Source organism: Hevea brasiliensis, chromosome 16, assembly GCF_030052815.1.
Source record: "Hevea brasiliensis isolate MT/VB/25A 57/8 chromosome 16, ASM3005281v1, whole genome shotgun sequence".
In the NCBI taxonomy this organism is placed as follows: domain Eukaryota; kingdom Viridiplantae; phylum Streptophyta; class Magnoliopsida; order Malpighiales; family Euphorbiaceae; genus Hevea; species Hevea brasiliensis.
In genome coordinates this window covers 38012144-38025949 of record NC_079508.1, presented here as the reverse complement: position 1 = coordinate 38025949, position 13806 = coordinate 38012144, and positions in this window count along the sequence as shown.

Here is a 13806-nt window from a genome sequence, read left to right as displayed (position 1 = left end):
TTTTTTTCTTATTAGTTGAAAGAGTATTTAATAAATTTTAGGTAACTTGTTATCTATTATCACAAGTTTTTTTTTTTCATCTTTTCCATAATTAATTATCATTTTCTCTCTCCTAATCTCTAATTTATTCACTCTCCTCCTGCCTTAGACAAAACAAAATCCCCCTCTCGTCATTCCACTTTTTTTTTCCTTTTGTCGTTCTCATTTCTTTTGTTTCATCTTCTTTTTTCCTAAAATATTTAATACTTTTCCTCTGTTGTGTCAGTCTTTTACCGTAAAACTTTTTATTTTGGAGGTCAATTTTTTGCTAAATAATAAGAATGCTAAATGATAAGAACTTCAAGAAAAAGAACTTTTCAATAGATATACATATAATTTATACTCTCTTTTTTGTAATTGATTATTATGGGCACAAATTAATTTTTTTTAAAGAACTCTCAATGAATTCTGGTGGCACTCTTTTTTTTTTTTTAAATTGATTATTCTAGGCACTCTATTGTATATTTACAGTTACTTGTATACAATTTATATATGTTGGTAATTTAAAAGAACTCCTATCGAATCTTTAATCTTTTGCAGATGGTAGATTTAGGCAAAAATTTGTTAGGCACTCTAATTTTTTTTTACTAATAAATATATTTAATCCACTTAATTTCTATAAAAACTGAAACTCATTAAAAAAAAAAAATCCTAAATGGAGTGCAATAATTTGTGATCTCTTTGAATTTTCTATAATTCATTGTAGGTAAATTGAAAGTTGAACAACAGTTATTTGTATACAATTTATATATGTTGGTAATTTGAAAGAACTCCTATCGAATCTTAAATCTTTTGTAGTTGGTAGATTTAGGCAAAAATTTGTTAGGCACTCTAATTTTTGTTTACTAATAAATATATTTAATCCACTTAATTTCTATAAAAACTGAAACTCATCGAAAAAAAATCCTAAATAGAGTGCAATAATTTGTTATCTGTTTGAATTTTCTATAATTCATTGTAGGTAAATTGAAAGTTGAACAACAGTTACTTGTATACAATTTATATATGTTGGTAATTTGAAAGAACTCCTATCGAATCTTAAATCTTTTGTAGATGGTAGATTTAGGCAAAAATTTGTTAGGCACTCTAATTTTTTTTTACTAATAAATATATTTAATTCACTTAATTTCTATAAAAACTGAAACTCATCGAAAAAAAAAATTCTAAATAGAGTGCAATAATTTGTGATCTGTTTGAATTTTCTATAATTCATTGTAGGTAAATTGAAAGTTGAATAATGAAATAGATAAATAAATTTTTTTTAGATATCAAAACGTTACTTTTCATACTCCCAATCATTTTTTTTTAATAAATCTAATGGTGATATCTAGTCTTTCATCTATTAGTTTTTTTTTTTTTTTTGGGCCTGATAGTTACCCTTTTGAATTTTTTTACTACCATCTTTCTTACCAACATTGAGATGTTGATCTATGTTTTTTTTTTTCTTTTTTGGAATCATGTTGACATAGATTACTTGAACAGCTTGTTGGGTTGGGTTTGAAAATTAATGTGGAGTTTGTTTAAGAGCATAAGTCATGTATTTAGTTAATATAGAATGAGTATGTAATTAGATTGCTTTGTTCTGCTTTAAGAAATGATTTTATTTTCAGTGTTTTTTGTCTCCAATTTCAAAAATTTTTATTTAAATCATGTCAATATATGATTGCTTGAATAACTTTTTTATTTACTAGAAAGAAAAAAAATAATATTTTAATTATTTTATTTACAGGAAAAGTAGAAAATAAAAATGAGCTTTATTAGTAGCAACACTTCTTTCCTTCTAACTACATTTTTTCATTTTGAATTTCATTATTTTGAATTAATTTGCTATCAAATAATATTTTTTAGAATTAATTTAATTTAAATTAAGATTTGAAAGGTCCAATTAAAGAAAAAAAAGAATGAATAAATTAGAGGTCAAAAAAAGTAATTAATTAAAGAGAAAAAAGAATAATTAATTAGAAGAAAGAAAAAAATTAATAATTTTTTTGTTATCTTGATAATAGGTAACAGGTTACCTAAAAATCTAATAAATGCTCTTTCATCAATAAGGAAAAAATTGTTAGACAATAACATTTTCAAGTGACCGTGGCTAGCATTTCTCTCATCAAATTTTACTCTAGCAAGAATGTCATGACCCAACCTATGGGCCGGACCGGCACTAGGACCTGGGCCAGCCTAAACCCCCGAGGCCCGTAGTGTCACGGGTCCAGGTTTTAGCCCTCACTTGGAACCGTGCGGCACTTGGCTTGAACTCTTTCAAGACAAGTCAGCCAAGAGAATCTGTTCAATATGATGAATATATCAGTATGGCTTAGCAAGCCAATTGGGAAAAATATCACAAGCATCACATTCCAACAAGCATCTCAAGCATAATAAAGAACAAGGCACCAGTATATCAAGAACAGGCTACTTCTTTCATTCATTAGTCATAATCGATATAATTAAGTTGGTTGTCCATACATCACTTGTAGGCAGGGGGGAACCTACAAGGAGTAGCGGGACAAATACTCACCATGCCAGTGGCTAGCTATACTGATTGCTTCATGGTAGTCAACTAGTCACTCCCCCCTAAAGAGTGTTAGGAACACAATGAGGTGTGACAGGAGGAGACATCACTATGCTTGAGCCATCACACCCCAAAATTACATAAATAAAAAATAATTACAAAATATCCCCTTTAGTCCCTGAACTTTACATATTACTACTTAAACTTTCTAACCCCCTTACATTCTCCCCCACTTGAACGGTCGACGTCCTCGTCGACTAAGCTTATGGCAACTCTTCAATCTTCTGTGCAAGTGGTTGTAAGATACGCGATAGGATACTGCCTCATTAAAAAACCTTAACCAAGTAAAACCCAGTGGGAAAAAACCTTGGTGAAGGAAAAATAGTGCAGTGCGTATTTACAACCAGGATTGCACTTGCAAGAACTCTCCACTGTACTGCCTTTGTGGTTGGATGTCTGTTTCTAATTTGATGAGGTACTCCTTGTATGCCTGATGCTGAGTGGTTTTGATAGCTTGCTCTGGTAGGATTTCTTCTACAGCTTGGTTGACTAGTGCTGTGTAAATGAAAGCTAATCTGGCGGGTTTATCACGGCTAGTATCCCTCTCTTCTGCATGATGTTGCTTTGTACTAGTAGCATGGCAAAGTGATTGAATCTTCATCCATTTTGATAACTCTGCTCTGTAAGTTAGCTGGTCGACTCCGATAATCAGTGACATTGGCTTCTCATCCTTGTGAATTAGTCTCTTGTACGCATTGGTTCCGTATTTTTGGCACTCCTTGTGAGCTGCTTATAGTCCTTGGCTTGCATATGTCCACTTCTTCATAAGTCTGTATGCTTGAGGAATTTTGCCTTTATTAAACATATGCCTGAAGAATTTGACTTTGGGTTGCTTTGACATGCCTTTCTCTCTCTTGTAAAAGAGTTTATTCTCTTACACCTTCTCAAAGCTAAGTAGAGATATTTCTCTAAAGTGTACGTATATGCCATGGCATCATCAAGGTGGACCACCACAACTTATCGGGATAATTGCAAAATACCTGGTTCATTGAAGTACAAAGATATCCAAAACATTTGTTAGTTAAAAAGGTACAGTAAGAAGTTTAAAGATACTTATACCGTGTTCCACCTGTGGTTTTGGGTTCAATCTTCCCACACACATTAGTTTCTTTAAGCTTGCTTAACATCTTCCCCGAATTAGAGAGAATCAATATCACTTTCCTTTCGCAGATGGTAGTATAACTTGTAAGCATTGCATAAGGTCGGTCTCCTTTGTTCGATAGCTAGTTTCAACTTTTGCTTCTCCAAGGCTCTTACAGAGCATATGCTATCTATCATCAATGGAGCACTATCTTCTTCCTTTGTTCTCTCTTTTGGGACCCTTCTCCTCTTCTTGGATGGCCTTTTAAGGCATTTAAACACCTTTGTAGGAACATTATAAGATGCAATGTACTCCCCACAAAGAGAAACACTTTTGATATTCTAAGCTCAGCTACTGTTAAGTTGTTTGATCTCTAGTATTGATTACTCTACAATCTTGCACCATAGTGTTCTCTTCCCCAATTGATTAGCTTGTCTCCCTTTATTTCTCTAAGAATGGAGTTGTTTTTGGATTACTCCCCGACTTAAAGCCTTGCCCCATTTTCTAGGGTAGTTGTCTTAACTTTTCTATCATGATCGAGCTCATATTTAGCTCCTACACTTACATCTCATTAACACATTCTTTGCCAACGTTTCACGTCTACTTTACCATACCTTTGCTATCTTAGCATGAGAGTCACAAAGGTCCTCACATATTCCTGGATTGGATCTATCTATTGTATCTCATTAACCCGTATTGTGTGTTATGTGCTACCTGCATAAGGTAAGGATGGTGCATCCAATTCTACTATTATTCCTTCCACTTTATCATGCCACCACAGTTTGCCCTCCTTTAGCTAAATACATTGGCACTATCTTTTTAACCTGTCTTCATGAAAATCATTTTGAGTAGCATTGGAATATAATTTCATGTCATATAAAAGGTTATTTTACCTCTCTCGCATTGCGAGTACCACTAAAGCCTTTGATTTTGAAATTTCCTCACATTAGGATTACTGATAGTGCTTACCAGCAGTTCACTTCAAAATTGTGTTCTTGGTCTCCTCGACCTCGTTGCTAATCTCGACCACAGTCCCTACAAGAGAATTGTGAGGAGTGGTAATAGACTTTAAATTTTCCACTGTACCTTTTTACATGATAGGCCACTGCTTTAAGCTCTCGCATATGTTCTCCAAGTTGCTCAATTAATCTTTTCCTGCAAAAGAAATGGGATTTTGGATGGCCTCAAGCTCTATTGGCTCACCCTCACCCTTGGAAAGCATGGCTACCATAGCCAGAAGATATCTCATGTAAGCATGGGATTTTGGGAGGCCTCAAGCTCTATTGGCTCAACCTCACCCTTAGAAAGCATGGCTACCATAGCCAGAAGATATCTCATGTAAACATGGGATTTTGGGAGGCCTCAAGCTCTATTGGCTCACCCTCACCCTTAGAAAGCTTAGCCATCATAGCTAAAAGATATTTCCTGCAAGTATGGGATTTTGGGTGGCCTCAAGCTCTATTGGCTCACCCTCACCCGATATAGCTAGGCCACAATAGCCAATGATATTCAATTTTCTCATTGCTCAAAGAGCGAGGCAGACTGACTCAAGCTCTATTGCCAGCCCCCTCAAAATTATCATAGGGTCATTACCCTCTCTCCAAAAGATGCAGCTGATGGAGTGTGCAGCATCCCACTTCGGATCATTACCCTCTCTCCAAAAGATGCAACTAAAGGAGCGTGCAGCACCCCGCATTCTCAACAAATGTGTAACTCAGTCACCCTGCCTACTCCTCTCAGAGCGCTTGGCGTGACAATCAATGGGAGGAACTCAGTCACCCTGCCTACTCATTTTTAGAGTGCTTGGCGTGACAATCAACAAAACATCCATTGCCTTTAGTGAAATCGCTTCGATCCCTTTTCTCTAGGGTGGTAATATTTGCTCAGTAGATTCCTTTATGCTCTCCACCAATCATGGATCGGTGGTTGCTCTGATACCAACTGTCAAGGGTCCAGGTTTTAGCCCTCACTTGGAACCGTGCGGCACTTGGCTTGAACTCTTTCAAGACAAGTCAGCCAAGAGAATCTGTTCAATATGATGAATATATCAGTATGGCTTAGCAAGCCAATTGGGAAAAATATCACAAGCATCACATTCCAACAAGCATCTCAAGCATAATAAAGAATAAGGCACCAGTATATCAAGAACAGGCTACTTCTTTCATTCATTAGTCATAATCGATACAATTAAGTTGGTTGTCCATACATCACTTGTAGGCAGGGGGGAACCTACAAGGAGTAGCGGGACAAATACTCACCATGCCAGTGGCTAGCTATACCGGTTGCTTCATGGTAGTCAACTAGTCACTCCCTCCTAAAGAGCGTTAGGAACACAATGAGGTGTGACAGGAGGAGACATCACTATGCTTGAGCCATCACACCCCAAAATTATATAAATAAAAAATAATTACAAAATATCCCCTTTAGTCCCTGAACTTTACATATTACTACTTAAACTTTCTAACCCCCTTACACGTAGTAAGCCTAACTATTGTTCAACCCAACTCTAAGGCCCATTTGGGCCCAATTTTAAGAATTCAACCGGACAGAGTCCGGCCATAAAATGGACCTTTTAACGGGGAGTTTTTGACTCACCCGACCTGTAAACACAATATATAATCAATTGGGGAGCTCAGCTCACTCTCCACATACTCATAATAACATAAAGTCAAATGGGAGCTCAGCTCCCTCATCCAGTCCAACATACATGCATATAATAAGTTTACAGGTCCAACATGGCAAATTATATTACAGACTCAAATCAAATAAATATTTCTAACACATGCGGAAATTCTAGGAGTTAACAGAATTATACAAATATTACAGACATTAATAGACGACCTGCGAAGAAGAAAAGCAGGTTAACCACAATAATAATCCTCCTGTAGCCTGGAAAAATAATGAACAGGAGTGAGCGTTCGACTCAGAGAGTAAAATATCAATTTTAACCATAATCTCTATAGCTATCTAAAGCTAATGCACCCTGTAGAGTGAAATGCAACATCGTCATAAATTTTATACAAATCACATCAAAAAGGCAATTTGGAGCACTCACACACCCAACACTGTCAAACAATACATATATGGGAGCTGATCCCCTAAACAGCCCTCTAAATCCAACCTCTGCCAGCGAAGATCTCAAGTCGGACTTTCGCTTAATAAACCAAATACGGGGTCCCAGCGAAGAACTAAAGCCGTGTCTACCCAGAAGGACCGGGTCCCAGCGAAGATCTCAAGCCATGTCTACCCGTCCTGTCCATATCCAACACTATACCACACGCACGCCAACGCACGCACACTGCTCCAAATTATCACAACAATATCTATGGCACTTCAACATTTATGAATGCAATGTAAAACGTGCATATTATTTAACTACATAGATATATACATATAAGTGATGCATGGGCATGCTTGAACATATAATAATATCGAAATTACAATTAAAATTAATATTTTACTCACAGACTTAACCGTAGTCACTATGGCGGCTAGGCGGAGAAGGAAGGCTGTCCTGGCTCACCTGACAATTTTTATTACAATTATTTAGTACATTTGACTCAATACAAGCTAAGACAAAGATCAAAGATGTCCTAAGTCGTGCCGAAAATCTGGCAGAGTCTCCCCTATACCTAGAACCTACCCAACCTGCAAAAGGGCTTAAAACGCACTTCTATATCCACAAACCATACACCCATAACTCAATCACATCACACAGCCCCTCCTGGGCCCATCCAAATAGTCATCAATCACAATATGTAAAATTACAGTTTAGTCCTCATAATTTAACCATTTTGCAAAAAACTACCCAAATGAGTTCTAAAAATTCTAAAACTTTGTCCCACGGTCCTTAGCATCATTACTAAGCTAATGCAAAAGGAATTATAATTTTCTAAGCTACCATGAATATTTTATGAATTTTTTATCCAATTCAAGCACTAGAAAATTATGAAAAAGTAAGGTTCGGGTTTACCTATGCCGATTCTGACTTCGGGGACACGCTCGGGACGTCTAACAACGGTGGGGTAGCTAAAATCTCGATCCAATTCCAAGACTTTTTCGGTAGCCTGTCTGTCTGTCTGTTGAATATTTACAAACCCGGGCGACCGTTGAATTTTCGCGAATTGAAGGTACCTACACGAAGCCCATAACACGGGGGTTAGTACAAAATTTTTACGGAATTTTCTAAGCTCATTTAGTGCTCAAAAAAATACTACGAAGTTTCGTGGGACCACTAAAAAACGGTGTTATAAAATTTTGAAATTAATATTACCGCGAAGCTCTCGACGAGTGGAGCGCTCTGGTACTCTCGATTTTCTCGTGGGGTTCACGGTTTGCGAGAAATCTAGCCCAAAAGTCGAAATGGGCTAAAACTTCCCGGACAAAAATTGGGCAAACCGCTCGATGGATTTTGGTGTTCTTGGTGTCTATGGAAAGCTTTCGAGGTGTAGATGAAGTTTGACACAAGACCCGGTCCGATTGGTAGCCGGATCGGCCGAATTTTGGCCGGGAAGGTGAGGCATCGCGCGCGCACAGGTGAGGAGTTCGCGCGCATTTTTCGGCCTTTTGGAGCGCCGGTCGGCCGTGGGGAGGCACTGGGGTGGCGCGCCGGCGAGGTGGGTAGGGCTGGGTGGCAGCTGCGTGGCGTGGGGAGGAGGGAGGAGAGAGAAAACGAGAGAGAGAGGGAGAGAGACGGGAACGCGCCGGGAAGGAAGGAAGAAGAAAAGAAAAGGCCGGTCCGATTCGATCGGTCCGATCTGGTCCGGTTTGATTCGGCCGGTCCGATTCAGGATAAAAAATTTTTATATTTTTACTCTGCCTTGGGGCCGAAAACGAGGCTCAAAATTTTAGAAAAAAATTCTAGAAAACTCAGAAAAATTCGTAGAGTCCAAATATATTTTTAGTTTTACCACGTGGTCTTTAAATTAATTTTTAAAAATCATTAAAGTTTTATATTTTCGAAAAATCGAACCCGATTTCTAAAATCCGAAAAATTTCAAATAATTTCCTAAAATTTAAATAAAATGAAATATTAATATTTACTCATAAAATAATAAATTTAAAAATTTGGGGTGTTATAAAGAAACACAAGATGCAAGTTGTAATAATGCAATTTTCGTAACCTCATATTCCAACATTTATGCATATAATTTTATCGAAGATAGGATTGCCTTGAAATTCGAGGCAGATGGAGTAACTATGGGATGGTTCTCTAGAAGGTTCTTATGAATGGTTATGCTGCATTAACTAATAACAATTTTCATTTGGTCCTCTTGTTCTTTTATATTATATGTGCATTTAAAAAAAATAATTTATTTAGTTTAATTTAATTATTGGTCCTTCAAATATTTTTTAAAATTTTTAATAGGTATATTAATTTTAATTTTTTATTAATTGTTCTCTAAAATTTTTTAATAGTCTTTCAAAAATATTTATAAAAAAATAAATAAGTGCAGTAAAGTTTTATTTTTTGTTAATTGACCTTTCAAATCTTTTATTGACCCAAATAATTTATAATTTATATATTATGATTTAAATTAAAATATTAAAATTATTTGGTTTTCATTAAATAAATACAAAAATTCAATAAAAAATTAATTACTCAAACTTTTAAATCTACAAATTAAAATTTGATTGGCAATTATTATTTGAAAATTAAATTTAGGCTAGCCTAATAATTTCCTATTACATAACCTAGGATTAGATGAGATTTTTTTTTTTAAATATATATATATTTTTTTATCTTCCTACTCATTTAGCTTTTTTTCCTTTTATTTTATTTAAATTAAAAATTTATTCTACTTACATATATAAAAGTAGATAAAATTAGTGGTCTTAACAATTAATATATTTACTTAATTGTTTTACAAATCTCTAATTTTTTGTCTCTTTAATTTTAATGATTATTTTTTTTTAAATCTTATGCAATTATAACATATAATCTATCTATTTGGTGTTTATATTTATTTTTTTTTACTTTTGAATTTATGAATTTTATGTAAGAATTTGTATAATATTTTAATATCAATTGTTTTTTATTTTTTGAATTATATAATTTATATAATAAATTTATATAATAATTAAAACTATAATATTGTAATATTCATATTAATTATAGAAATTTTTATTATAATTTTTTAATTGATAAAAAATTTTTATAGTTTAATTTTTTATGATATTTTTATTTACTATATATATATATATATATATATATAATTATGAAGATGAATGATTATACTGGGGGAAGGCAACAGGTAGCTATCCACGAAAATTACCCTATTTAAATCTGAACCTGATTAATATATTATGAACATGTCCCAAAAATTCGATTAAAATTTATTTACAAATACCTCAATTTGACCCAAATTCAATTATTATTGCTTTTAAATCTATTTAATTTTATATATTTTAATTAATAATTTACATTAATTTAATATTTTTATAAAATATTTAAATTCTATTTATTTAAAATATGATATATAAAAATATATTTTTTATATTTAATTAATTTTTTAAATTCAACTAACAAAAAATTGCAACTGACACAAATTTTAAACTCGATCATATACTACCAAAACTCATCTTGTTAGGATTTAATGAATGAATACATATAAATACCTTATCTATTGTCATCCTTAAATTATATTTACAGAGAAGATAGAAGGAGAGAAGGAATTAGGGATTATGATTCTTTCACCGGAGGGAGTTATGGGTTCATTCTCTGTTCTAATATATTTAGAGATAATCAAGTAATTCTAATATAAATAGCTTTGATTAAATTTTCATTGGCTTTAATAATTATTTATCAACTATTAATATTTAATTATTAACTATGCAACTGCGCGTCCATATATAGGGGCAGAGAGAAGGAGGGGCTAGTGGGCCATGGCCCCAACTCTCTTGATAAATTCTTATGTATATATCTACGATAATTTTAATTTTCTTTTAAATTTTAGTGATTGGCCTAAATATTTTTTTTTTGCTTTATTATAATATAGCCAATGTGAATTATATGATTATTTTTAATTTTTCATCATATGTTTAATAAATTTTTATAAAATTGACATCTACAATTTTTTTTAATTTATTTATACTCCATTATATTATTTTTTTATTAAATAATTATTTTTTTATTAAATAACATTGATTCCTTCAAAATATATAAATAATAAGTACAATTAGTTTTTAAAATTTTTATTTAATGGAGTCATATATTTCATCCTCTCTCTCCCTATAAAATTTTTAATATTTAAAATTTTAAAGAATTGTAAATAAAAAAATAATTTTAAAAAATAAATTTTAATAATCAAGACATTTTACGATTATTTTAAAATATTAAAATGATGATTAAAATGATGATTACACATTAAGAGTTTTTTTTTTGCTATCTAATAGAGTTTAAAGATAAAATATTTTCATGTATATCATAAATTTTTATATATCCGATACTACCCTCCTAGAATAAAGTCAAAAAGTCAAAGATATTTCCAGTGTGGATAGTCAAAGCAAGAAATATTTCCAATGTGGCAAACCTAAACAGAGACTCAACGAGCCGAACAAGAAATGACCGAATAATAGTTTTGTTCACTATTTTGGTGATCAAAACCCTTGCCGAGCAAACACCTAGTAATGGATGCAACCCGGATTTCACGAACCAAGCGATAATCTCGCATGTAATCCAGTAAAAGTATATATCACAAAGATCCATGAATATGTAACCAAGATCACCTCCTTAAACAGAGCAACGACTATTTCCTTTAAAAGCCTATAAATGCCAGTTAAAAGGGAGACCCAAGTATGCTTACTGTCCTTATTACTCTCTGTTATAAAAGAATTCTTTAATATTTCTCTGAAAAGATTTATATCACTGACTTGAGTATCGGAGTGGCCCACCAGAAGGCTATCCACCTCATCACTTTTTCCCATCGTAAGTCCACGTTGTCGTCTGGGTCAAGATCAAAAAGATTACCGGTAGCATTAATGGTGCCGTTTGTGGGAAGCCCAAATCACCAGCTAAAACATCTACATCCGAGAATACCTCCTTTTTATGACATCCTCTCTTTTTGCTTCCAATAGTCTTTAAAGTTCTTAGACCTAATCATTCCTGCAATTTTTTGTTTTTTTCTCTTTGATGGCTATAGATTCAAGGATTCCAAACAAAGGCATCATGTATGTCACCCCCACATTGGGAGGAGATCTTCTAGCATCATCCTTGGTCCAAAATATGGCCACACCTGGCATCCTATCCGATGAGAATCCACCGCACAACATGGCCACAGATCAGCAAAACCCCTTCCAGGGAATGACACCAGATCATACTTTTCAGCGCATCTGGGAGATGGAGGCCCAAATTTCATTCCTGAAAGGTATGATCCTAGGGACCAGTGCCCCACAAGGAACACCTGCCCTAGAAACAGGAAGAATCATAAATGTAGACCCATCCGGAATAGAAGGAAAAACATAGGAAGCCGCCCGGTCAACAAACAACAAATCAGGAAAAAAGAACGGTCGAGACTTAGCGAGCGAACTAGAGGAGCAGTCAGATAAATCACAATGCCCACCAATAAACTAGGGATTGGTAAGGGCAGTACAGAAATACCAAAAACAAGCCGAGGAAGAAGAAATTGGCATGGGAGATGAATCTTCGCTGTCCGAACCAATCCTGGCCAAACAATTCCAACCAAATTTAAGTTGCCCCCCCTTGATAAATATGATGGGACAACATATCCAAGGAGCCACATAGCAAACTTTCGAACGACCATGATGCTTCAAAACGTCAATGATTATCACTTGTGCAGAGTTTTCCCAATAATATTGACAGGCTTGGCACAAAACCGAACCGAACTGCTTTAATTCGGTAATTCGGCTCGGTTTTGTATTATAAAAATTTCAATTATTTAAGTTCGTTTCAGTTTTGAAGAGAAAAAAATCGGTTAAACCGAACCGAATACTTTTATTGATTTTTTATTTGATTTATTTTTATGGGAAATTTATGAATTATATGTAATTATATATATATAAATTATTTAATTTCATTGATTAATAATTATTAGGTTTAAATCAAGATCAAAATCAGATCAAATAACATAAAAATCAAGTCTAAATTAAAAAATAATTAAAATTCAAAACTAATCGGTTTGAATCAAACCAAACCGAAATAGAGTGATTCAGTTCGATTCGATTTTTCATCCATTTCAGTTTGGTTCAATTTATTTGTAATTCAATTTTCATGATTTAATTCGGTTTGGTTTAAACAGAATGCTCAGCCTTAACTAGAATTGGTTCAATTGATATTCGCTATATTAATTAGAAACAGTGTCAAATCATTGGATTACAATATGTTGTGGTGACAATAAAAATACGTTCATACTCCCAAGATAAATATCAACTTCATTTTTTTTTGTTCTAGATTGCTGATACATTTCATTAGGAGTCCTGCACTAACAATTTTCAATTTGAAGTGTTCTCAATTTATTCCATGCCCTTGCCATATGACTCGTCTAAACTATTTTTCACTTTTTATTTGGATCTGGGGTTTTTATTTAAGCGAATCATGAGCCGACGAAGGAAAACTCTTTAAAAGGGTGCTTCTTTTCTAGTGTATATTTCTGGGTTTCTATTTACAGGCTTCGAACTTCACATTTCATTTGTTTAGTAGTAGTAAATCCCATGAGAAATTAACTAGAAAAGTAGCTGAATAGGACTTTAGACCTGTAAAAAACAATGAAAATTGGAGACATTTGTAGCTGAAGACGAAGAAAATTAGCCTTTTATTTTTGTTTCTTGCAGCAGTGGGTGGTTGGGTGAAGAGTTAGCCATCAGGTCTTATGAATGAACAGCCTTTTCCAGGCCCTAATGCCTATCATTAGAAGATTCGCCACCACCCTGAGTTGGCAGTAGCTACTAAATCCTACGTTATCAAATTGAGGAACACTAGCTACAGTTACTTTTAAAAGTGACTGTCCAACAACTTCTTTCTTATTACTTGAAAGAGTATTTAATAAATTTTAGGTAACTTGTTATCTATTATCACAGTTTAGAAAATCACAATTTCAAGTGACCATAGCTAGCATTCCTCTTATCAAATTTTACTCTAGCAAGAAACACAAGGTGCAAG